Below are 21,362 nucleotides of genomic sequence, written 5' to 3' on the forward strand. Positions count from 1 at the left end.
GTTGGGAGTGTGGAAAGAGAGAGTGTGCTCTCTTCCTGCTAGCCAGTTTTAAATATGCTTCTCATGCCATTTGCAACTTTGTGCTGCCAAACTTTAGCAGTCCTAACTGATCCTGAAATAGTCCCAGGAATTGAGTTACAAATGGCTGCTTTGTCGTTACAATGTGTTGGCATGGAAATGCAGTGGGGTCTCTTGCAGCGTAGAGGATTAACTTGCCTCTCTAATGTGATTTGTGATGAGACCTTATGCCACCAGTGGGGAGAGCTTGCACTCACAGGTGCTTCATCCAAAGATCTTCATGCAACATAGCGATGTCTTGTTTCAGGTAAAAGAAAAAGTGCCACATTCTTTCATGGCTGGTCACTGGTTGCTCCGCCTTGCGCTAAAAGAGGGTCTCCCCGTCTGGGAATCGAACCCCGGTCTTCCGCGTGACAGGCGGAGATACTATCCACTATACTAACGAGGACACGTGCTGTGTCTTGCAGTGATGCTGAGTCAGGTGACGTGCACTTGTCCCCTTGATTTTAAAGTACTCTGAATCATTGTGCCTGCAAGGAGGTGGTAAAAAGAACACATTGTGGTGATATTGACTCACTGTTGCCATTCCTCTTTTACCATCGTCAGTTTGTGGACTTATGATAGGAAAAACTCAAAGAATCTTGGTGACCTACAGGTTTGATTCATCTGCCTTCCTAGTTAAGTCATGCAAACCATTTGCTGCAAAATTGGCTTTAGCTACATTGGCAATTCATTTTGTCTTTGTATTCCAGTGCATTGTACCGAACTGCAATATCCATCTTAGATCAACTGAGATTTTGCATTTCTCTCTTTCCCACATGCAAGTTCTGAATTTCTTGGCACACATTACTGCTTTGCATCTACTAAAAGCACTCCAGAGAAAGCTTCACTTCATACCTTCATGAGGTAGGTGTCGTTTGTACTTGTATTTTGGTGGTATTTTTGTTTTTTTTTTTGTTTGTGTGCGTTGTTTGTCTACTCTTGGAACATCCTGTGATTGGTTAGGGTAGGATTAGAGTTTAATTACGTTGGCCTCAGATTCTGGTTAATTCCAGGCTTCTTGTGCTAACCTTGTTGTTTGTTAGCTGTTGTTGGCAGTAATTAGTTGCTGCAGGTGCACTTGCCGCCATGCTCCAAGGAGTGAATTGGGGGCGGATACATTTTTTCTCCAGCTTTGTTAGTTCTTCCTCAGCCTCGCTTCTTCTTTCCTAGCCTCGTTAGCGCAGTAGGTAGCGCGTCAGTCTCATAATCTGAAGGTCGTGAGTTCGACCCTCACACGGGGCAGCAGAAGCTTTTTGAAAAGATTGACGAGCCCCCAAAAGATGCTCAAACGCTCTTTCCTTATTCACTCGCATGCTGAGCACACCCCCTACCTGAAAATAGTATTGGCACATGACTCTTACAGGTCATCCCTAGTTGATTCAAGCTGTGCTTTTTCTTTTGTAAATTCGCGTGTGCACAGCAAGTTGTGTTGCATCCAATTCAATTCTCTCCACTGACCGTTCAGTCAATACCTTGATGGCGTCTGTATTGACACCTCTACTGAGACATCAAGCTGCCTCTTTGGAGCATGTTTGCTCCCAGATCAAACTGCAGTGTCGTGGAGCCAACACAGAATAATGGACCACGTCGGACACTTTTCACTTTTGATTCTTTTTGATTCACTTTTGATGACACGCTTTTGAATACCTGATCACCTGGAATTGGTACCAGCTTGAAGTTAATAGTGAGTAGACTTATGGAGATTCATTTATTTGAATTTTCTTCTCAAGCCATTTGCAACTCAGAAGCAATGACACTTGTGCACTCATCATTGAGCTTGAGGAAGTCCAAGGAATTGATCTCTATGTTACTCTCGCTCCGCCGAGCTGCGATGGCCGAGAGGTTAAGGCGTTGGACTTGAAATCCAATGGGGTTTCCCCGCGCAGGTTCGACTCCTGCTTGCAGCGTGAGTGTCTTGTTGGGCGTGTGGAAAGAGAGAGTGTGCTCTCTTCCTGCTAGCCAGTTTTAAATATGCTTCTCATGCCATTTGCAACTTTGTGCTGCCAAACTTTAGCAGTCCTAACTGATCCTGAAATAGTCCCAGGAATTGAGTTACAAATGGCTGCTTCGTCGTTACAATGTGTTGGCATGGAAATGCAGTGGGGTCTCTTGCAGCTTAGAGGATTAACTTGCCTCTCTAATGTGATTTGTGATGAGACCTTATGCCACCAGTGGGGAGAGCTTGCACTCACAGGTGCTTCATCCAAAGATTTTCATGCAACATAGCGATGTCTTGTTTCAGGTAAAAGAAAAAGTGCCACATTCTTTCATGGCCGGTCACTGGTTGCTCCGCCTTGCGCTAAAAGAGGGTCTCCTCGTCGGGGAATCGAACCCCGGTCTTCCACGTAACAGGCGGAGATACTATCCACTATACTAACGAGGACACGTGCTGTGTCTCGCAGTGATGCTGAGTCAGGTGACGTGCACTTGTCCCCTTGATTTTAAAGTACTCTGAATCATTGTGCCTGCAAGGAGGTGGTAAAAAGAACACATTGTGGTGATATTGACTCACTGTTGCCACTCCTCTTTTACCATCGTCAGTTTGTGGACTTATGATTGGAAAAACTCAAAGAATCTTGGTGACCTACAGGTTTGATTCATCTGCCTTCCTAGTTAAGTCATGCGAACCATTTGCTGCAAAATTGGCTTTAGCTACATTGGCAATTCATTTTGTCTTCGTATTCCAGTGCATTGTAGCGAACTGCAATATCCATCTTAGATCAACTGAGATTTTGCATTTCTCTCTTTCCCACATGCAAGTTCTGAATTTCTTGGCACACATTACTGCTTTGCATCTACTAAAAGCACTCCAGAGAAAGCTTCACTTCATACCTTCATGAGGTAGGTGTCGTTTGTACTTGTATTTTGGTGGTATTTTTGTTTTTTTTTTTGTTTGTGTGCGTTGTTTGTCTACTCTTGGAACATCCTGTGATTGGTTAGGGTAGGATTAGAGTTTAATTACGTTGGCCTCAGATTCTGGTTAATTCCAGGCTTCTTGTGCTAACCTTGTTGTTTGTTAGCTGTTGTTGGCAGTAATTAGTTGCTGCAGGTGCACTTGCCGCCATGCTCCAAGGAGTGAATTGGGGGCGGATACATTTTTTCTCCAGCTTTGTTAGTTCTTCCTCAGCCTCGCTTCTTCTTTCCTAGCCTCGTTAGCGCAGTAGGTAGCGCGTCAGTCTCATAATCTGAAGGTCGTGAGTTCGACCCTCACACGGGGCAGCAGAAGCTTTTTGAAAAGATTGACGAGCCCCCAAAAGATGCTCAAACGCTCTTTCCTTATTCACTCGCATGCTGAGCACACCCCCTACCTGAAAATAGTATTGGCACATGACTCTTACAGGTCATCCCTAGTTGATTCAAGCTGTGCTTTTTCTTTTGTAAATTCGCGTGTACACAGCAAGTTGTGTTGCATCCAATTCAATTCTCTCCACTGACCGTTCAGTCAATACCTTGATGGCGTCTGTATTGACACCTCTACTGAGACATCAAGCTGCCTCTTTGGAGCATGTTCGCTCCCAGATCAAACTGCAGTGTCGTGGTGCCAACACAGAATAATGGACCACGTCGGACACTTTTCACTTTTGATTCTTTTTGATTCACTTTTGATGACACGCTTTTGAATACCTGATCACCTGGAATTGGTACCAGCTTGAAGTTAATAGTGAGTAGACTTATGGAGATTCATTTATTTGAATTTTCTTCTCAAGCCATTTGCAACTCAGAAGCAATGACACTTGTGCACTCATCATTGAGCTTGAGGAAGTCCAAGGAATTGATCTCTATGTTACTCTCGCTCCGCCGAGCTGCGATGGCCGAGAGGTTAAGGCGTTGGACTTGAAATCCAATGGGGTTTCCCCGCGCAGGTTCGACTCCTGCTTGCAGTGTGAGTGTCTTGTTGGGCGTGTGGAAAGAGAGAGTGTGCTCTCTTCCTGCTAGCCAGTTTTAAATATGCTTCTCATGCCATTTGCAACTTTGTGCTGCCAAACTTTAGCAGTCCTAACTGATCCTGAAATAGTCCCAGGAATTGAGTTACAAATGGCTGCTTCGTCGTTACAATGTGTTGGCATGGAAATGCAGTGGGGTCTCTTGCAGCTTAGAGGATTAACTTGCCTCTCTAATGTGATTTGTGATGAGACCTTATGCCACCAGTGGGGAGAGCTTGCACTCACAGGTGCTTCATCCAAAGATCTTCATGCAACATAGTGATGTCTTGTTTCAGGTAAAAGAAAAAGTGCCACATTCTTTCATGGCCGGTCACTGGTTGCTCCGCCTTGCGCTAAAAGAGGGTCTCCCCGTCGGGGAATCGAACCCCGGTCTTCCGCGTGACAGGCGGAGATACTATCCACTATACTAACGAGGACACGTGCTGTGTCTCGCAGTGATGCTGAGTCAGGTGACGTGCACTTGTCCCCTTGATTTTAAAGTACTCTGAATCATTGTGCCTGCAAGGAGGTGGTAAAAAGAACACATTGTGGTGATATTGACTCACTGTTGCCACTCCTCTTTTACCATCGTCAGTTTGTGGACTTATGATAGGAAAAACTCAAAGAATCTTGGTGACCTACAAGTTTGATTCATCTGCCTTCCTAGTTAAGTCATGCAAACCATTTGCTGCAAAATTGGCTTTAGCTACATTGGCAATTCATTTTGTCTTCGTATTCCAGTGCATTGTACCGAACTGCAATATCCATCTTAGATCAACTGAGATTTTGCATTTCTCTCTTTCCCACATGCAAGTTCTGAATTTCTTGGCACACATTACTGCTTTGCATCTACTAAAAGCACTCCAGAGAAAGCTTCACTTCATACCTTCATGAGGTAGGTGTCGTTTGTACTTGTATTTTGGTGGTATTTTTGTTTTTTTTTTTGTTTGTGTGCGTTGTTTGTCTACTCTTGGAACATCCTGTGATTGGTTAGGGTAGGATTAGAGTTTAATTACGTTGGCCTCAGATTCTGGTTAATTCCAGGCTTCTTGTGCTAACCTTGTTGTTTGTTAGCTGTTGTTGGCAGTAATTAGTTGCTGCAGGTGCACTTGCCGCCATGCTCCAAGGAGTGAATTGGGGGCGGATAAATTTTTTCTCCAGCTTTGTTAGTTCTTCCTCAGCCTCGCTTCTTCTTTCCTAGCCTCGTTAGCGCAGTAGGTAGCGTGTCAGTCTCATAATCTGAAGGTCGTGAGTTCGACCCTCACACGGGGCAGCAAAAGCTTTTTGAAAAGATTGACGAGCCCCCAAAAGATGCTCAAACGCTCTTTCCTTATTCACTCGCATGCTGAGCACACCCCCTACCTGAAAATAGTATTGGCACATGACTCTTACAGGTCATCCCTAGTTGATTCAAGCTGTGCTTTTTCTTTTGTAAATTCGCGTGTACACAGCAAGTTGTGTTGCATCCAATTCAATTCTCTCCACTGACCGTTCAGTCAATACCTTGATGGCGTCTGTATTGACACCTCTACTGAGACATCAAGCTGCCTCTTTGGAGCATGTTCGCTCCCAGATCAAATTGCAGTGTCGTGGTGCCAACACAGAATAATGGACCACGTCGGACACTTTTCACTTTTGATTCTTTTTGATTCACTTTTGATGACACGCTTTTAAATACCTGATCACCTGGAATTGGTACCAGCTTGAAGTTAATAGTGAGTAGACTTATGGAGATTCATTTATTTGAATTTTCTACTCAAGCCATTTGCAACTCAGAAGCAATGACACTTGTGCACTCATCATTGAGCTTGAGGAAGTCCAAGGAATTGATCTCTATGTTACTCTCGCTCCTCCGAACTGCGATGGCCTAGAGGTTAAGGCGTTGGACTTGAAATCCAATGGGGTTTCCCCGCGCAGGTTCGACTCCTGCTTGCAGCGTGAGTGTCTTGTTGGGAGTGTGGAAAGAGAGAGTGTGCTCTCTTCCTGCTAGCCAGTTTTAAATATGCTTCTCATGCCATTTGCAACTTTGTGCTGCCAAACTTTAGCAGTCCTAACTGATCCTGAAATAGTCCCAGGAATTGAGTTACAAATGGCTGCTTTGTCGTTACAATGTGTTGGCATGGAAATGCAGTGGGGTCTCTTGCAGCGTAGAGGATTAACTTGCCTCTCTAATGTGATTTGTGATGAGACCTTATGCCACCAGTGGGGAGAGCTTGCACTCACAGGTGCTTCATCCAAAGATCTTCATGCAACATAGCGATGTCTTGTTTCAGGTAAAAGAAAAAGTGCCACATTCTTTCATGGCTGGTCACTGGTTGCTCCGCCTTGCGCTAAAAGAGGGTCTCCCCGTCTGGGAATCGAACCCCGGTCTTCCGCGTGACAGGCGGAGATACTATCCACTATACTAACGAGGACACGTGCTGTGTCTTGCAGTGATGCTGAGTCAGGTGACGTGCACTTGTCCCCTTGATTTTAAAGTACTCTGAATCATTGTGCCTGCAAGGAGGTGGTAAAAAGAACACATTGTGGTGATATTGACTCACTGTTGCCATTCCTCTTTTACCATCGTCAGTTTGTGGACTTATGATAGGAAAAACTCAAAGAATCTTGGTGACCTACAGGTTTGATTCATCTGCCTTCCTAGTTAAGTCATGCAAACCATTTGCTGCAAAATTGGCTTTAGCTACATTGGCAATTCATTTTGTCTTTGTATTCCAGTGCATTGTACCGAACTGCAATATCCATCTTAGATCAACTGAGATTTTGCATTTCTCTCTTTCCCACATGCAAGTTCTGAATTTCTTGGCACACATTACTGCTTTGCATCTACTAAAAGCACTCCAGAGAAAGCTTCACTTCATACCTTCATGAGGTAGGTGTCGTTTGTACTTGTATTTTGGTGGTATTTTTGTTTTTTTTTTTGTTTGTGTGCGTTGTTTGTCTACTCTTGGAACATCCTGTGATTGGTTAGGGTAGGATTAGAGTTTAATTACGTTGGCCTCAGATTCTGGTTAATTCCAGGCTTCTTGTGCTAACCTTGTTGTTTGTTAGCTGTTGTTGGCAGTAATTAGTTGCTGCAGGTGCACTTGCCGCCATGCTCCAAGGAGTGAATTGGGGGCGGATACATTTTTTCTCCAGCTTTGTTAGTTCTTCCTCAGCCTCGCTTCTTCTTTCCTAGCCTCGTTAGCGCAGTAGGTAGCGCGTCAGTCTCATAATCTGAAGGTCGTGAGTTCGACCCTCACACGGGGCAGCAGAAGCTTTTTGAAAAGATTGACGAGCCCCCAAAAGATGCTCAAACGCTCTTTCCTTATTCACTCGCATGCTGAGCACACCCCCTACCTGAAAATAGTATTGGCACATGACTCTTACAGGTCATCCCTAGTTGATTCAAGCTGTGCTTTTTCTTTTGTAAATTCGCGTGTGCACAGCAAGTTGTGTTGCATCCAATTCAATTCTCTCCACTGACCGTTCAGTCAATACCTTGATGGCGTCTGTATTGACACCTCTACTGAGACATCAAGCTGCCTCTTTGGAGCATGTTTGCTCCCAGATCAAACTGCAGTGTCGTGGAGCCAACACAGAATAATGGACCACGTCGGACACTTTTCACTTTTGATTCTTTTTGATTCACTTTTGATGACACGCTTTTGAATACCTGATCACCTGGAATTGGTACCAGCTTGAAGTTAATAGTGAGTAGACTTATGGAGATTCATTTATTTGAATTTTCTTCTCAAGCCATTTGCAACTCAGAAGCAATGACACTTGTGCACTCATCATTGAGCTTGAGGAAGTCCAAGGAATTGATCTCTATGTTACTCTCGCTCCGCCGAGCTGCGATGGCCGAGAGGTTAAGGCGTTGGACTTGAAATCCAATGGGGTTTCCCCGCGCAGGTTCGACTCCTGCTTGCAGCGTGAGTGTCTTGTTGGGCGTGTGGAAAGAGAGAGTGTGCTCTCTTCCTGCTAGCCAGTTTTAAATATGCTTCTCATGCCATTTGCAACTTTGTGCTGCCAAACTTTAGCAGTCCTAACTGATCCTGAAATAGTCCCAGGAATTGAGTTACAAATGGCTGCTTCGTCGTTACAATGTGTTGGCATGGAAATGCAGTGGGGTCTCTTGCAGCTTAGAGGATTAACTTGCCTCTCTAATGTGATTTGTGATGAGACCTTATGCCACCAGTGGGGAGAGCTTGCACTCACAGGTGCTTCATCCAAAGATTTTCATGCAACATAGCGATGTCTTGTTTCAGGTAAAAGAAAAAGTGCCACATTCTTTCATGGCCGGTCACTGGTTGCTCCGCCTTGCGCTAAAAGAGGGTCTCCTCGTCGGGGAATCGAACCCCGGTCTTCCACGTAACAGGCGGAGATACTATCCACTATACTAACGAGGACACGTGCTGTGTCTCGCAGTGATGCTGAGTCAGGTGACGTGCACTTGTCCCCTTGATTTTAAAGTACTCTGAATCATTGTGCCTGCAAGGAGGTGGTAAAAAGAACACATTGTGGTGATATTGACTCACTGTTGCCACTCCTCTTTTACCATCGTCAGTTTGTGGACTTATGATTGGAAAAACTCAAAGAATCTTGGTGACCTACAGGTTTGATTCATCTGCCTTCCTAGTTAAGTCATGCGAACCATTTGCTGCAAAATTGGCTTTAGCTACATTGGCAATTCATTTTGTCTTCGTATTCCAGTGCATTGTAGCGAACTGCAATATCCATCTTAGATCAACTGAGATTTTGCATTTCTCTCTTTCCCACATGCAAGTTCTGAATTTCTTGGCACACATTACTGCTTTGCATCTACTAAAAGCACTCCAGAGAAAGCTTCACTTCATACCTTCATGAGGTAGGTGTCGTTTGTACTTGTATTTTGGTGGTATTTTTGTTTTTTTTTTTGTTTGTGTGCGTTGTTTGTCTACTCTTGGAACATCCTGTGATTGGTTAGGGTAGGATTAGAGTTTAATTACGTTGGCCTCAGATTCTGGTTAATTCCAGGCTTCTTGTGCTAACCTTGTTGTTTGTTAGCTGTTGTTGGCAGTAATTAGTTGCTGCAGGTGCACTTGCCGCCATGCTCCAAGGAGTGAATTGGGGGCGGATACATTTTTTCTCCAGCTTTGTTAGTTCTTCCTCAGCCTCGCTTCTTCTTTCCTAGCCTCGTTAGCGCAGTAGGTAGCGCGTCAGTCTCATAATCTGAAGGTCGTGAGTTCGACCCTCACACGGGGCAGCAGAAGCTTTTTGAAAAGATTGACGAGCCCCCAAAAGATGCTCAAACGCTCTTTCCTTATTCACTCGCATGCTGAGCACACCCCCTACCTGAAAATAGTATTGGCACATGACTCTTACAGGTCATCCCTAGTTGATTCAAGCTGTGCTTTTTCTTTTGTAAATTCGCGTGTACACAGCAAGTTGTGTTGCATCCAATTCAATTCTCTCCACTGACCGTTCAGTCAATACCTTGATGGCGTCTGTATTGACACCTCTACTGAGACATCAAGCTGCCTCTTTGGAGCATGTTTGCTCCCAGATCAAACTGCAGTGTCGTGGAGCCAACACAGAATAATGGACCACGTCGGACACTTTTCACTTTTGATTCTTTTTGATTCACTTTTGATGACACGCTTTTGAATACCTGATCACCTGGAATTGGTACCAGCTTGAAGTTAATAGTGAGTAGACTTATGGAGATTCATTTATTTGAATTTTCTTCTCAAGCCATTTGCAACTCAGAAGCAATGACACTTGTGCACTCATCATTGAGCTTGAGGAAGTCCAAGGAATTGATCTCTATGTTACTCTCGCTCCGCCGAGCTGCGATGGCCGAGAGGTTAAGGCGTTGGACTTGAAATCCAATGGGGTTTCCCCGCGCAGGTTCGACTCCTGCTTGCAGCGTGAGTGTCTTGTTGGGCGTGTGGAAAGAGAGAGTGTGCTCTCTTCCTGCTAGCCAGTTTTAAATATGCTTCTCATGCCATTTGCAACTTTGTGCTGCCAAACTTTAGCAGTCCTAACTGATCCTGAAATAGTCCCAGGAATTGAGTTACAAATGGCTGCTTCGTCGTTACAATGTGTTGGCATGGAAATGCAGTGGGGTCTCTTGCAGCTTAGAGGATTAACTTGCCTCTCTAATGTGATTTGTGATGAGACCTTATGCCACCAGTGGGGAGAGCTTGCACTCACAGGTGCTTCATCCAAAGATTTTCATGCAACATAGCGATGTCTTGTTTCAGGTAAAAGAAAAAGTGCCACATTCTTTCATGGCCGGTCACTGGTTGCTCCGCCTTGCGCTAAAAGAGGGTCTCCTCGTCGGGGAATCGAACCCCGGTCTTCCACGTAACAGGCGGAGATACTATCCACTATACTAACGAGGACACGTGCTGTGTCTCGCAGTGATGCTGAGTCAGGTGACGTGCACTTGTCCCCTTGATTTTAAAGTACTCTGAATCATTGTGCCTGCAAGGAGGTGGTAAAAAGAACACATTGTGGTGATATTGACTCACTGTTGCCACTCCTCTTTTACCATCGTCAGTTTGTGGACTTATGATTGGAAAAACTCAAAGAATCTTGGTGACCTACAGGTTTGATTCATCTGCCTTCCTAGTTAAGTCATGCGAACCATTTGCTGCAAAATTGGCTTTAGCTACATTGGCAATTCATTTTGTCTTCGTATTCCAGTGCATTGTAGCGAACTGCAATATCCATCTTAGATCAACTGAGATTTTGCATTTCTCTCTTTCCCACATGCAAGTTCTGAATTTCTTGGCACACATTACTGCTTTGCATCTACTAAAAGCACTCCAGAGAAAGCTTCACTTCATACCTTCATGAGGTAGGTGTCGTTTGTACTTGTATTTTGGTGGTATTTTTGTTTTTTTTTTTGTTTGTGTGCGTTGTTTGTCTACTCTTGGAACATCCTGTGATTGGTTAGGGTAGGATTAGAGTTTAATTACGTTGGCCTCAGATTCTGGTTAATTCCAGGCTTCTTGTGCTAACCTTGTTGTTTGTTAGCTGTTGTTGGCAGTAATTAGTTGCTGCAGGTGCACTTGCCGCCATGCTCCAAGGAGTGAATTGGGGGCGGATACATTTTTTCTCCAGCTTTGTTAGTTCTTCCTCAGCCTCGCTTCTTCTTTCCTAGCCTCGTTAGCGCAGTAGGTAGCGCGTCAGTCTCATAATCTGAAGGTCGTGAGTTCGACCCTCACACGGGGCAGCAGAAGCTTTTTGAAAAGATTGACGAGCCCCCAAAAGATGCTCAAACGCTCTTTCCTTATTCACTCGCATGCTGAGCACACCCCCTACCTGAAAATAGTATTGGCACATGACTCTTACAGGTCATCCCTAGTTGATTCAAGCTGTGCTTTTTCTTTTGTAAATTCGCGTGTACACAGCAAGTTGTGTTGCATCCAATTCAATTCTCTCCACTGACCGTTCAGTCAATACCTTGATGGCGTCTGTATTGACACCTCTACTGAGACATCAAGCTGCCTCTTTGGAGCATGTTCGCTCCCAGATCAAACTGCAGTGTCGTGGTGCCAACACAGAATAATGGACCACGTCGGACACTTTTCACTTTTGATTCTTTTTGATTCACTTTTGATGACACGCTTTTGAATACCTGATCACCTGGAATTGGTACCAGCTTGAAGTTAATAGTGAGTAGACTTATGGAGATTCATTTATTTGAATTTTCTTCTCAAGCCATTTGCAACTCAGAAGCAATGACACTTGTGCACTCATCATTGAGCTTGAGGAAGTCCAAGGAATTGATCTCTATGTTACTCTCGCTCCGCCGAGCTGCGATGGCCGAGAGGTTAAGGCGTTGGACTTGAAATCCAATGGGGTTTCCCCGCGCAGGTTCGACTCCTGCTTGCAGCGTGAGTGTCTTGTTGGGCGTGTGGAAAGAGAGAGTGTGCTCTCTTCCTGCTAGCCAGTTTTAAATATGCTTCTCATGCCATTTGCAACTTTGTGCTGCCAAACTTTAGCAGTCCTAACTGATCCTGAAATAGTCCCAGGAATTGAGTTACAAATGGCTGCTTCGTCGTTACAATGTGTTGGCATGGAAATGCAGTGGGGTCTCTTGCAGCGTAGAGGATTAACTTGCCTCTCTAATGTGATTTGTGATGAGACCTTATGCCACCAGTGGGGAGAGCTCGCACTCACAGGTGCTTCATCCAAAGATCTTCATGCAACATAGCGATGTCTTGTTTCAGGTAAAAGAAAAAGTGCCACATTCTTTCATGGCCGGTCACTGGTTGCTCCGCCTTGCGCTAAAAGAGGGTCTCCCCGTCGGGGAATCGAACCCCGGTCTTCCGCGTGACAGGCGGAGATACTATCCACTATACTAACGAGGACACGTGCTGTGTCTCGCAGTGATGCTGAGTCAGGTGACGTGCACTTGTCCCCTTGATTTTAAAGTCCTCTGAATCATTGTGCCTGCAAGGAGATGGTAAAAAGAACACATTGTGGTGATATTGACTCACTGTTGCCACTCCTCTTTTACCATCGTCAGTTTGTGGACTTATGATAGGAAAAACTCAAAGAATCTTGGTGACCTACAGGTTTGATTCATCTGCCTTCCTAGTTAAGTCATGCGAACCATTTGCTGCAAAATTGGCTTTAGCTACATTGGCAATTCATTTTGTCTTCGTATTCCAGTGCATTGTACCGAACTGCAATATCCATCTTAGATCAACTGAGATTTTGCATTTCTCTCTTTCCCACATGCAAGTTCTGAATTTCTTGGCACACATTACTGCTTTGCATCTACTAAAAGCACTCCAGAGAAAGCTTCACTTCATACCTTCATGAGGTAGGTGTCGTTTGTACTTGTATTTTGGTGGTATTTTTGTTTTTTTTTTGTTTGTGTGCGTTGTTTGTCTACTCTTGGAACATCCTGTGATTGGTTAGGGTAGGATTAGAGTTTAATTACGTTGGCCTCAGATTCTGGTTAATTCCAGGCTTCTTGTGCTAACCTTGTTGTTTGTTAGCTGTTGTTGGCAGTAATTAGTTGCTGCAGGTGCACTTGCCGCCATGCTCCAAGGAGTGAATTGGGGGCGGATACATTTTTTCTCCAGCTTTGTTAGTTCTTCCTCAGCCTCGCTTCTTCTTTCCTAGCCTCGTTAGCGCAGTAGGTAGCGCGTCAGTCTCATAATCTGAAGGTCGTGAGTTCGACCCTCACACGGGGTAGCAGAAGCTTTTTGAAAAGATTGACGAGCCCCCAAAAGATGCTCAAACGCTCTTTCCTTATTCACTCGCATGCTGAGCACACCCCCTACCTGAAAATAGTATTGGCACATGACTCTTACAGGTCATCCCTAGTTGATTCAAGCTGTGCTTTTTCTTTTGTAAATTCGCGTGTACACAGCAAGTTGTGTTGCATCCAATTCAATTCTCTCCACTGACCGTTCAGTCAATACCTTGATGGCGTCTGTATTGACACCTCTACTGAGACATCAAGCTGCCTCTTTGGAGCATGTTCGCTCCCAGATCAAACTGCAGTGTCGTGGTGCCAACACAGAATAATGGACCACGTCGGACACTTTTCACTTTTGATTCTTTTTGATTCACTTTTGATGACACGCTTTTGAATACCTGATCACCTGGAATTGGTACCAGCTTGAAGTTAATAGTGAGTAGACTTATGGAGATTCATTTATTTGAATTTTCTTCTCAAGCCATTTGCAACTCAGAAGCAATGACACTTGTGCACTCATCATTGAGCTTGAGGAAGTCCAAGGAATTGATCTCTATGTTACTCTCGCTCCCCCGAGCTGCGATGGCCGAGAGGTTAAGGCGTTGGACTTGAAATCCAATGGGGTTTCCCCGCGCAGGTTCGACTCCTGCTTGCAGCGTGAGTGTCTTGTTGGGCGTGTGGAAAGAGAGAGTGTGCTCTCTTCCTGCTAGCCAGTTTTAAATATGCTTCTCATGCCATTTGCAACTTTGTGCTGCCAAACTTTAGCAGTCCTAACTGATCCTGAAATAGTCCCAGGAATTGAGTTACAAATGGCTGCTTCGTCGTTACAATGTGTTGGCATGGAAATGCAGTGGGGTCTCTTGCAGCGTAGAGGATTAACTTGCCTCTCTAATGTGATTTGTGATGAGACCTTATGCCACCAGTGGGGAGAGCTCGCACTCACAGGTGCTTCATCCAAAGATCTTCATGCAACATAGCGATGTCTTGTTTCAGGTAAAAGAAAAAGTGCCACATTCTTTCATGGCCGGTCACTGGTTGCTCCGCCTTGCGCTAAAAGAGGGTCTCCCCGTCGGGGAATCGAACCCCGGTCTTCCGCGTGACAGGCGGAGATACTATCCACTATACTAACGAGGACACGTGCTGTGTCTTGCAGTGATGCTGAGTCAGGTGACGTGCACTTGTCCCCTTGATTTTAAAGTACTCTGAATCATTGTGCCTGCAAGGAGGTGGTAAAAAGAACACATTGTGGTGATATTGACTCACTGTTGCCACTCCTCTTTTACCATCGTCAGTTTGTGGACTTATGATAGGAAAAACTCAAAGAATCTTGGTGACCTACAGGTTTGATTCATCTGCCTTCCTAGTTAAGTCATGCGAACCATTTGCTGCAAAATTGGCTTTAGCTACATTGGCAATTCATTTTGTCTTCGTATTCCAGTGCATTGTACCGAACTGCAATATCCATCTTAGATCAACTGAGATTTTGCATTTCTCTCTTTCCCACATGCAAGTTCTGAATTTCTTGGCACACATTACTGCTTTGCATCTACTAAAAGCACTCCAGAGAAAGCTTCACTTCATACCTTCATGAGGTAGGTGTCGTTTGTACTTGTATTTTGGTGGTATTTTTGTTTTTTTTTTGTTTGTGTGCGTTGTTTGTCTACTCTTGGAACATCCTGTGATTGGTTAGGGTAGGATTAGAGTTTAATTACGTTGGCCTCAGATTCTGGTTAATTCCAGGCTTCTTGTGCTAACCTTGTTGTTTGTTAGCTGTTGTTGGCAGTAATTAGTTGCTGCAGGTGCACTTGCCGCCATGCTCCAAGGAGTGAATTGGGGGTGGATACATTTTTTCTCCAGCTTTGTTAGTTCTTCCTCAGCCTCGCTTCTTCTTTCCTAGCCTCGTTAGCGCAGTAGGTAGCGCGTCAGTCTCATAATCTGAAGGTCGTGAGTTCGACCCTCACACGGGGCAGCAGAAGCTTTTTGAAAAGATTGACGAGCCCCCAAAAGATGCTCAAACGCTCTTTCCTTATTCACTCGCATGCTGAGCACACCCCCTACCTGAAAATAGTATTGGCACATGACTCTTACAGGTCATCCCTAGTTGATTCAAGCTGTGCTTTTTCTTTTGTAAATTCGCGTGTACACAGCAAGTTGTGTTGCATCCAATTCAATTCTCTCCACTGACCGTTCAGTCAATACCTTGATGGCGTCTGTATTGACACCTCTACTGAGACATCAAGCTGCCTCTTTGGAGCATGTTCGCTCCCAGATCAAACTGCAGTGTCGTGGTGCCAACACAGAATAATGGACCACGTCGGACACTTTTCACTTTTGATTCTTTTTGATTCACTTTTGATGACACGCTTTTGAATACCTGATCACCTGGAATTGGTACCAGCTTGAAGTTAATAGTGAGTAGACTTATGGAGATTCATTTATTTGAATTTTCTTCTCAAGCCATTTGCAACTCAGAAGCAATGACACTTGTGCACTCATCATTGAGCTTGAGGAAGTCCAAGGAATTGATCTCTATGTTACTCTCGCTCCGCCGAGCTGCGATGGCCGAGAGGTTAAGGCGTTGGACTTGAAATCCAATGGGGTTTCCCCGCGCAGGTTCGACTCCTGCTTGCAGCGTGAGTGTCTTGTTGGGCGTGTGGAAAGAGAGAGTGTGCTCTCTTCCTGCTAGCCAGTTTTAAATATGCTTCTCATGCCATTTGCAACTTTGTGCTGCCAAACTTTAGCAGTCCTAACTGATCCTGAAATAGTCCCAGGAATTGAGTTACAAATGGCTGCTTCGTCGTTACAATGTGTTGGCATGGAAATGCAGTGGGGTCTCTTGCAGCGTAGAGGATTAACTTGCCTCTCTAATGTGATTTGTGATGAGACCTTATGCCACCAGTGGGGAGAGCTCGCACTCACAGGTGCTTCATCCAAAGATCTTCATGCAACATAGCGATGTCTTGTTTCAGGTAAAAGAAAAAGTGCCACATTCTTTCATGGCCGGTCACTGGTTGCTCCGCCTTGCGCTAAAAGAGGGTCTCCCCGTCGGGGAATCGAACCCCGGTCTTCCGCGTGACAGGCGGAGATACTATCCACTATACTAACGAGGACACGTGCTGTGTCTCGCAGTGATGCTGAGTCAGGTGACGTGCACTTGTCCCCTTGATTTTAAAGTACTCTGAATCATTGTGCCTGCAAGGAGGTGGTAAAAAGAACACATTGTGGTGATATTGACTCACTGTTGCCACTCCTCTTTTACCATCGTCAGTTTGTGGACTTATGATAGGAAAAACTCAAAGAATCTTGGTGACCTACAGGTTTGATTCATCTGCCTTCCTAGTTAAGTCATGCAAACCATTTGCTGCAAAATTGGCTTTAGCTACATTGGCAATTCATTTTGTCTTTGTATTCCAGTGCATTGTACCGAACTGCAATATCCATCTTAGATCAACTGAGATTTTGCATTTCTCTCTTTCCCACATGCAAGTTCTGAATTTCTTGGCACACATTACTGCTTTGCATCTACTAAAAGCACTCCAGAGAAAGCTTCACTTCATACCTTCATGAGGTAGGTGTCGTTTGTACTTGTATTTTGGTGGTATTTTTGTTTTTTTTTTGTTTGTGTGCGTTGTTTGTCTACTCTTGGAACATCCTGTGATTGGTTAGGGTAGGATTAGAGTTTAATTACGTTGGCCTCAGATTCTGGTTAATTCCAGGCTTCTTGTGCTAACCTTGTTGTTTGTTAGCTGTTGTTGGCAGTAATTAGTTGCTGCAGGTGCACTTGCCGCCATGCTCCAAGGAGTGAATTGGGGGCGGATACATTTTTTCTCCAGCTTTGTTAGTTCTTCCTCAGCCTCGCTTCTTCTTTCCTAGCCTCGTTAGCGCAGTAGGTAGCGCGTCAGTCTCATAATCTGAAGGTCGTGAGTTCGACCCTCACACGGGGCAGCAGAAGCTTTTTGAAAAGATTGACGAGCCCCCAAAAGATGCTCAAACGCTCTTTCCTTATTCACTCGCATGCTGAGCACACCCCCTACCTGAAAATAGTATTGGCACATGACTCTTACAGGTCATCCCTAGTTGATTCAAGCTGTGCTTTTTCTTTTGTAAATTCGCGTGTACACAGCAAGTTGTGTTGCATCCAATTCAATTCTCTCCACTGACCGTTCAGTCAATACCTTGATGACGTCTGTATTGACACCTCTACTGAGACATCAAGCTGCCTCTTTGGAGCATGTTTGCTCCCAGATCAAACTGCAGTGTCGTGGTGCCAACACAGAATAATGGACCACGTCGGACACTTTTCACTTTTGATTCTTTTTGATTCACTTTTGATGACACGCTTTTGAATACCTGATCACTTGGAATTGGTACCAGCTTGAAGTTAATAGTGAGTAGACTTATGGAGATTCATTTATTTGAATTTTCTTCTCAAGCCATTTGCAACTCAGAAGCAATGACACTTGTGCACTCATCATTGAGCTTGAGGAAGTCCAAGGAATTGATCTCTATGTTACTCTCGCTCCGCCGAGCTGCGATGGCCGAGAGGTTAAGGCGTTGGACTTGAAATCCAATGGGGTTTCCCCGCGCAGGTTCGACTCCTGCTTGCAGCGTGAGTGTCTTGTTGGGCGTGTGGAAAGAGAGAGTGTGCTCTCTTCCTGCTAGCCAGTTTTAAATATGCTTCTCATGCCATTTGCAACTTTGTGCTGCCAAACTTTAGCAGTCCTAACTGATCCTGAAATAGTCCCAGGAATTGAGTTACAAATGGCTGCTTCGTCGTTACAATGTGTTGGCATGGAAATGCAGTGGGGTCTCTTGCAGCGTAGAGGATTAACTTGCCTCTCTAATGTGATTTGTGATGAGACCTTATGCCACCAGTGGGGAGAGCTCGCACTCACAGGTGCTTCATCCAAAGATCTTCATGCAACATAGCGATGTCTTGTTTCAGGTAAAAGAAAAAGTGCCACATTCTTTCATGGCCGGTCACTGGTTGCTCCGCCTTGCGCTAAAAGAGGGTCTCCCCGTCGGGGAATCGAACCCCGGTCTTCCGCGTGACAGGCGGAGATACTATCCACTATACTAACGAGGACACGTGCTGTGTCTCGCAGTGATGCTGAGTCAGGTGACGTGCACTTGTCCCCTTGATTTTAAAGTACTCTGAATCATTGTGCCTGCAAGGAGATGGTAAAAAGAACACATTGTGGTGATATTGACTCACTGTTGCCACTCCTCTTTTACCATCGTCAGTTTGTGGACTTATGATAGGAAAAACTCAAAGAATCTTGGTGACCTACAGGTTTGATTCATCTGCCTTCCTAGTTAAGTCATGCGAACCATTTGCTGCAAAATTGGCTTTAGCTACATTGGCAATTCATTTTGTCTTCGTATTCCAGTGCATTGTACCGAACTGCAATATCCATCTTAGATCAACTGAGATTTTGCATTTCTCTCTTTCCCACATGCAAGTTCTGAATTTCTTGGCACACATTACTGCTTTGCATCTACTAAAAGCACTCCAGAGAAAGCTTCACTTCATACCTTCATGAGGTAGGTGTCGTTTGTACTTGTATTTTGGTGGTATTTTTGTTTTTTTTTTTGTTTGTGTGCGTTGTTTGTCTACTCTTGGAACATCCTGTGATTGGTTAGGGTAGGATTAGAGTTTAATTACGTTGGCCTCAGATTCTGGTTAATTCCAGGCTTCTTGTGCTAACCTTGTTGTTTGTTAGCTGTTGTTGGCAGTAATTAGTTGCTGCAGGTGCACTTGCCGCCATGCTCCAAGGAGTGAATTGGGGGCGGATACATTTTTTCTCCAGCTTTGTTAGTTCTTCCTCAGCCTCGCTTCTTCTTTCCTAGCCTCGTTAGCGCAGTAGATAGCGCGTCAGTCTCATAATCTGAAGGTCGTGAGTTCGACCCTCACACGGGGCAGCAGAAGCTTTTTGAAAAGATTGACGAGCCCCCAAAAGATGCTCAAACGCTCTTTCCTTATTCACTCGCATGCTGAGCACACCCCCTACCTGAAAATAGTATTGGCACATGACTCTTACAGGTCATCCCTAGTTGATTCAAGCTGTGCTTTTTCTTTTGTAAATTCGCGTGTACACAGCAAGTTGTGTTGCATCCAATTCAATTCTCTCCACTGACCGTTCAGTCAATACCTTGATGGCGTCTGTATTGACACCTCTACTGAGACATCAAGCTGCCTCTTTGGAGCATGTTCGCTCCCAGATCAAACTGCAGTGTCGTGGTGCCAACACAGAATAATGGACCACGTCGGACACTTTTCACTTTTGATTCTTTTTGATTCACTTTTGATGACACGCTTTTGAATACCTGATCACCTGGAATTGGTACCAGCTTGAAGTTAATAGTGAGTAGACTTATGGAGATTCATTTATTTGAATTTTCTTCTCAAGCCATTTGCAACTCAGAAGCAATGACACTTGTGCACTCATCATTGAGCTTGAGGAAGTCCAAGGAATTGATCTCTATGTTACTCTCGCTCCGCCGAGCTGCGATGGCCGAGAGGTTAAGGCGTTGGACTTGAAATCCAATGGGGTTTCCCCGCGCAGGTTCGACTCCTGCTTGCAGCGTGAGTGTCTTGTTGGGCGTGTGGAAAGAGAGAGTGTGCTCTCTTCCTGCTAGCCAGTTTTAAATATGCTTCTCATGCCATTTGCAACTTTGTGCTGCCAAACTTTAGCAGTCCTAACTGATCCTGAAATAGTCCCAGGAATTGAGTTACAAATGGCTGCTTCGTCGTTACAATGTGTTGGCATGGAAATGCAGTGGGGTCTCTTGCAGCGTAGAGGATTAACTTGCCTCTCTAATGTGATTTGTGATGAGACCTTATGCCACCAGTGGGGAGAGCTCGCACTCACAGGTGCTTCATCCAAAGATCTTCATGCAACATAGCGATGTCTTGTTTCAGGTAAAAGAAAAAGTGCCACATTCTTTCATGGCCGGTCACTGGTTGCTCCGCCTTGCGCTAAAAGAGGGTCTCCCCGTCGGGGAATCGAACCCCGGTCTTCCGCGTGACAGGCGGAGATACTATCCACTATACTAACGAGGACACGTGCTGTGTCTCGCAGTGATGCTGAGTCAGGTGACGTGCACTTGTCCCCTTGATTTTAAAGTACTCTGAATCATTGTGCCTGCAAGGAGGTGGTAAAAAGAACACATTGTGGTGATATTGACTCACTGTTGCCACTCCTCTTTTACCATCGTCAGTTTGTGGACTTATGATAGGAAAAACTCAAAGAATCTTGGTGACCTACAGGTTTGATTCATCTGCCTTCCTAGTTAAGTCATGCAAACCATTTGCTGCAAAATTGGCTTTAGCTACATTGGCAATTCATTTTGTCTTCGTATTCCAGTGCATTGTACCGAACTGCAATATCCATCTTAGATCAACTGAGATTTTGCATTTCTCTCTTTCCCACATGCAAGTTCTGAATTTCTTGGCACACATTACTGCTTTGCATCTACTAAAAGCACTCCAGAGAAAGCTTCACTTCATACCTTCATGAGGTAGGTGTCGTTTGTACTTGTATTTTGGTGGTATTTTTGTTTTTTTTTTTGTTTGTGTGCGTTGTTTGTCTACTCTTGGAACATCCTGTGATTGGTTAGGGTAGGATTAGAGTTTAATTACGTTGGCCTCAGATTCTGGTTAATTCCAGGCTTCTTGTGCTAACCTTGTTGTTTGTTAGCTGTTGTTGGCAGTAATTAGTTGCTGCAGGTGCACTTGCCGCCATGCTCCAAGGAGTGAATTGGGGGCGGATACATTTTTTCTCCAGCTTTGTTAGTTCTTCCTCAGCCTCGCTTCTTCTTTCCTAGCCTCGTTAGCGCAGTAGGTAGCGCGTCAGTCTCATAATCTGAAGGTCGTGAGTTCGACCCTCACACGGGGCAGCAGAAGCTTTTTGAAAAGATTGACGAGCCCCCAAAAGATGCTCAAACGCTCTTTCCTTATTCACTCGCATGCTGAGCACACCCCCTACCTGAAAATAGTATTGGCACATGACTCTTACAGGTCATCCCTAGTTGATTCAAGCTGTGCTTTTTCTTTTGTAAATTCGCGTGTGCACAGCAAGTTGTGTTGCATCCAATTCAATTCTCTCCACTGACCGTTCAGTCAATACCTTGATGGCGTCTGTATTGACACCTCTACTGAGACATCAAGCTGCCTCTTTGGAGCATGTTTG

General features: G+C 44.8%; 27 non-coding genes across 27 annotated transcripts; 21 read left to right on the top strand and 6 right to left on the bottom strand.

Moving 5' to 3' along the window:
• Positions 1-1,229: 1,229 nt before the first annotated feature.
• trnam-cau (transfer RNA methionine (anticodon CAU)) lies at positions 1,230-1,302 on the top strand. The gene has a single exon. It is a non-coding gene; the product is annotated as a tRNA-Met (tRNA).
• Positions 1,303-1,885: 583 nt separating this feature from the next.
• On the top strand, positions 1,886-1,967 carry trnas-uga (transfer RNA serine (anticodon UGA)). The gene has a single exon. It is a non-coding gene; the product is annotated as a tRNA-Ser (tRNA).
• Positions 1,968-3,206: 1,239 nt separating this feature from the next.
• On the top strand, positions 3,207-3,279 carry trnam-cau (transfer RNA methionine (anticodon CAU)). The gene has a single exon. It is a non-coding gene; the product is annotated as a tRNA-Met (tRNA).
• A 583-nt stretch (positions 3,280-3,862) lies between these two features.
• trnas-uga (transfer RNA serine (anticodon UGA)) lies at positions 3,863-3,944 on the top strand. Its single transcript has one exon. It is a non-coding gene; the product is annotated as a tRNA-Ser (tRNA).
• A 404-nt stretch (positions 3,945-4,348) lies between these two features.
• On the bottom strand, positions 4,349-4,420 carry trnad-guc (transfer RNA aspartic acid (anticodon GUC)). The gene has a single exon. It is a non-coding gene; the product is annotated as a tRNA-Asp (tRNA).
• A 763-nt stretch (positions 4,421-5,183) lies between these two features.
• Positions 5,184-5,256, top strand: trnam-cau (transfer RNA methionine (anticodon CAU)). Its single transcript has one exon. It is a non-coding gene; the product is annotated as a tRNA-Met (tRNA).
• Positions 5,257-5,839: 583 nt separating this feature from the next.
• Positions 5,840-5,921, top strand: trnas-uga (transfer RNA serine (anticodon UGA)). The gene has a single exon. It is a non-coding gene; the product is annotated as a tRNA-Ser (tRNA).
• Positions 5,922-7,160: 1,239 nt separating this feature from the next.
• trnam-cau (transfer RNA methionine (anticodon CAU)) lies at positions 7,161-7,233 on the top strand. The gene has a single exon. It is a non-coding gene; the product is annotated as a tRNA-Met (tRNA).
• A 583-nt stretch (positions 7,234-7,816) lies between these two features.
• On the top strand, positions 7,817-7,898 carry trnas-uga (transfer RNA serine (anticodon UGA)). Its single transcript has one exon. It is a non-coding gene; the product is annotated as a tRNA-Ser (tRNA).
• Positions 7,899-9,137: 1,239 nt separating this feature from the next.
• On the top strand, positions 9,138-9,210 carry trnam-cau (transfer RNA methionine (anticodon CAU)). Its single transcript has one exon. It is a non-coding gene; the product is annotated as a tRNA-Met (tRNA).
• A 583-nt stretch (positions 9,211-9,793) lies between these two features.
• Positions 9,794-9,875, top strand: trnas-uga (transfer RNA serine (anticodon UGA)). Its single transcript has one exon. It is a non-coding gene; the product is annotated as a tRNA-Ser (tRNA).
• Positions 9,876-11,114: 1,239 nt separating this feature from the next.
• On the top strand, positions 11,115-11,187 carry trnam-cau (transfer RNA methionine (anticodon CAU)). The gene has a single exon. It is a non-coding gene; the product is annotated as a tRNA-Met (tRNA).
• A 583-nt stretch (positions 11,188-11,770) lies between these two features.
• On the top strand, positions 11,771-11,852 carry trnas-uga (transfer RNA serine (anticodon UGA)). The gene has a single exon. It is a non-coding gene; the product is annotated as a tRNA-Ser (tRNA).
• A 404-nt stretch (positions 11,853-12,256) lies between these two features.
• On the bottom strand, positions 12,257-12,328 carry trnad-guc (transfer RNA aspartic acid (anticodon GUC)). The gene has a single exon. It is a non-coding gene; the product is annotated as a tRNA-Asp (tRNA).
• A 762-nt stretch (positions 12,329-13,090) lies between these two features.
• trnam-cau (transfer RNA methionine (anticodon CAU)) lies at positions 13,091-13,163 on the top strand. The gene has a single exon. It is a non-coding gene; the product is annotated as a tRNA-Met (tRNA).
• A 583-nt stretch (positions 13,164-13,746) lies between these two features.
• Positions 13,747-13,828, top strand: trnas-uga (transfer RNA serine (anticodon UGA)). The gene has a single exon. It is a non-coding gene; the product is annotated as a tRNA-Ser (tRNA).
• Positions 13,829-14,232: 404 nt separating this feature from the next.
• trnad-guc (transfer RNA aspartic acid (anticodon GUC)) lies at positions 14,233-14,304 on the bottom strand. Its single transcript has one exon. It is a non-coding gene; the product is annotated as a tRNA-Asp (tRNA).
• Positions 14,305-15,066: 762 nt separating this feature from the next.
• trnam-cau (transfer RNA methionine (anticodon CAU)) lies at positions 15,067-15,139 on the top strand. Its single transcript has one exon. It is a non-coding gene; the product is annotated as a tRNA-Met (tRNA).
• Positions 15,140-15,722: 583 nt separating this feature from the next.
• On the top strand, positions 15,723-15,804 carry trnas-uga (transfer RNA serine (anticodon UGA)). The gene has a single exon. It is a non-coding gene; the product is annotated as a tRNA-Ser (tRNA).
• A 404-nt stretch (positions 15,805-16,208) lies between these two features.
• On the bottom strand, positions 16,209-16,280 carry trnad-guc (transfer RNA aspartic acid (anticodon GUC)). Its single transcript has one exon. It is a non-coding gene; the product is annotated as a tRNA-Asp (tRNA).
• Positions 16,281-17,042: 762 nt separating this feature from the next.
• Positions 17,043-17,115, top strand: trnam-cau (transfer RNA methionine (anticodon CAU)). Its single transcript has one exon. It is a non-coding gene; the product is annotated as a tRNA-Met (tRNA).
• A 583-nt stretch (positions 17,116-17,698) lies between these two features.
• On the top strand, positions 17,699-17,780 carry trnas-uga (transfer RNA serine (anticodon UGA)). Its single transcript has one exon. It is a non-coding gene; the product is annotated as a tRNA-Ser (tRNA).
• A 404-nt stretch (positions 17,781-18,184) lies between these two features.
• Positions 18,185-18,256, bottom strand: trnad-guc (transfer RNA aspartic acid (anticodon GUC)). Its single transcript has one exon. It is a non-coding gene; the product is annotated as a tRNA-Asp (tRNA).
• Positions 18,257-19,019: 763 nt separating this feature from the next.
• On the top strand, positions 19,020-19,092 carry trnam-cau (transfer RNA methionine (anticodon CAU)). The gene has a single exon. It is a non-coding gene; the product is annotated as a tRNA-Met (tRNA).
• Positions 19,093-19,675: 583 nt separating this feature from the next.
• trnas-uga (transfer RNA serine (anticodon UGA)) lies at positions 19,676-19,757 on the top strand. The gene has a single exon. It is a non-coding gene; the product is annotated as a tRNA-Ser (tRNA).
• A 404-nt stretch (positions 19,758-20,161) lies between these two features.
• trnad-guc (transfer RNA aspartic acid (anticodon GUC)) lies at positions 20,162-20,233 on the bottom strand. Its single transcript has one exon. It is a non-coding gene; the product is annotated as a tRNA-Asp (tRNA).
• A 763-nt stretch (positions 20,234-20,996) lies between these two features.
• Positions 20,997-21,069, top strand: trnam-cau (transfer RNA methionine (anticodon CAU)). The gene has a single exon. It is a non-coding gene; the product is annotated as a tRNA-Met (tRNA).
• The last annotated feature ends 293 nt before the right edge of the window (positions 21,070-21,362 follow it).

Source organism: Brachyhypopomus gauderio, unplaced genomic scaffold (assembly GCF_052324685.1).
Source record: "Brachyhypopomus gauderio isolate BG-103 unplaced genomic scaffold, BGAUD_0.2 sc220, whole genome shotgun sequence".
Classification (NCBI taxonomy): domain Eukaryota; kingdom Metazoa; phylum Chordata; class Actinopteri; order Gymnotiformes; family Hypopomidae; genus Brachyhypopomus; species Brachyhypopomus gauderio.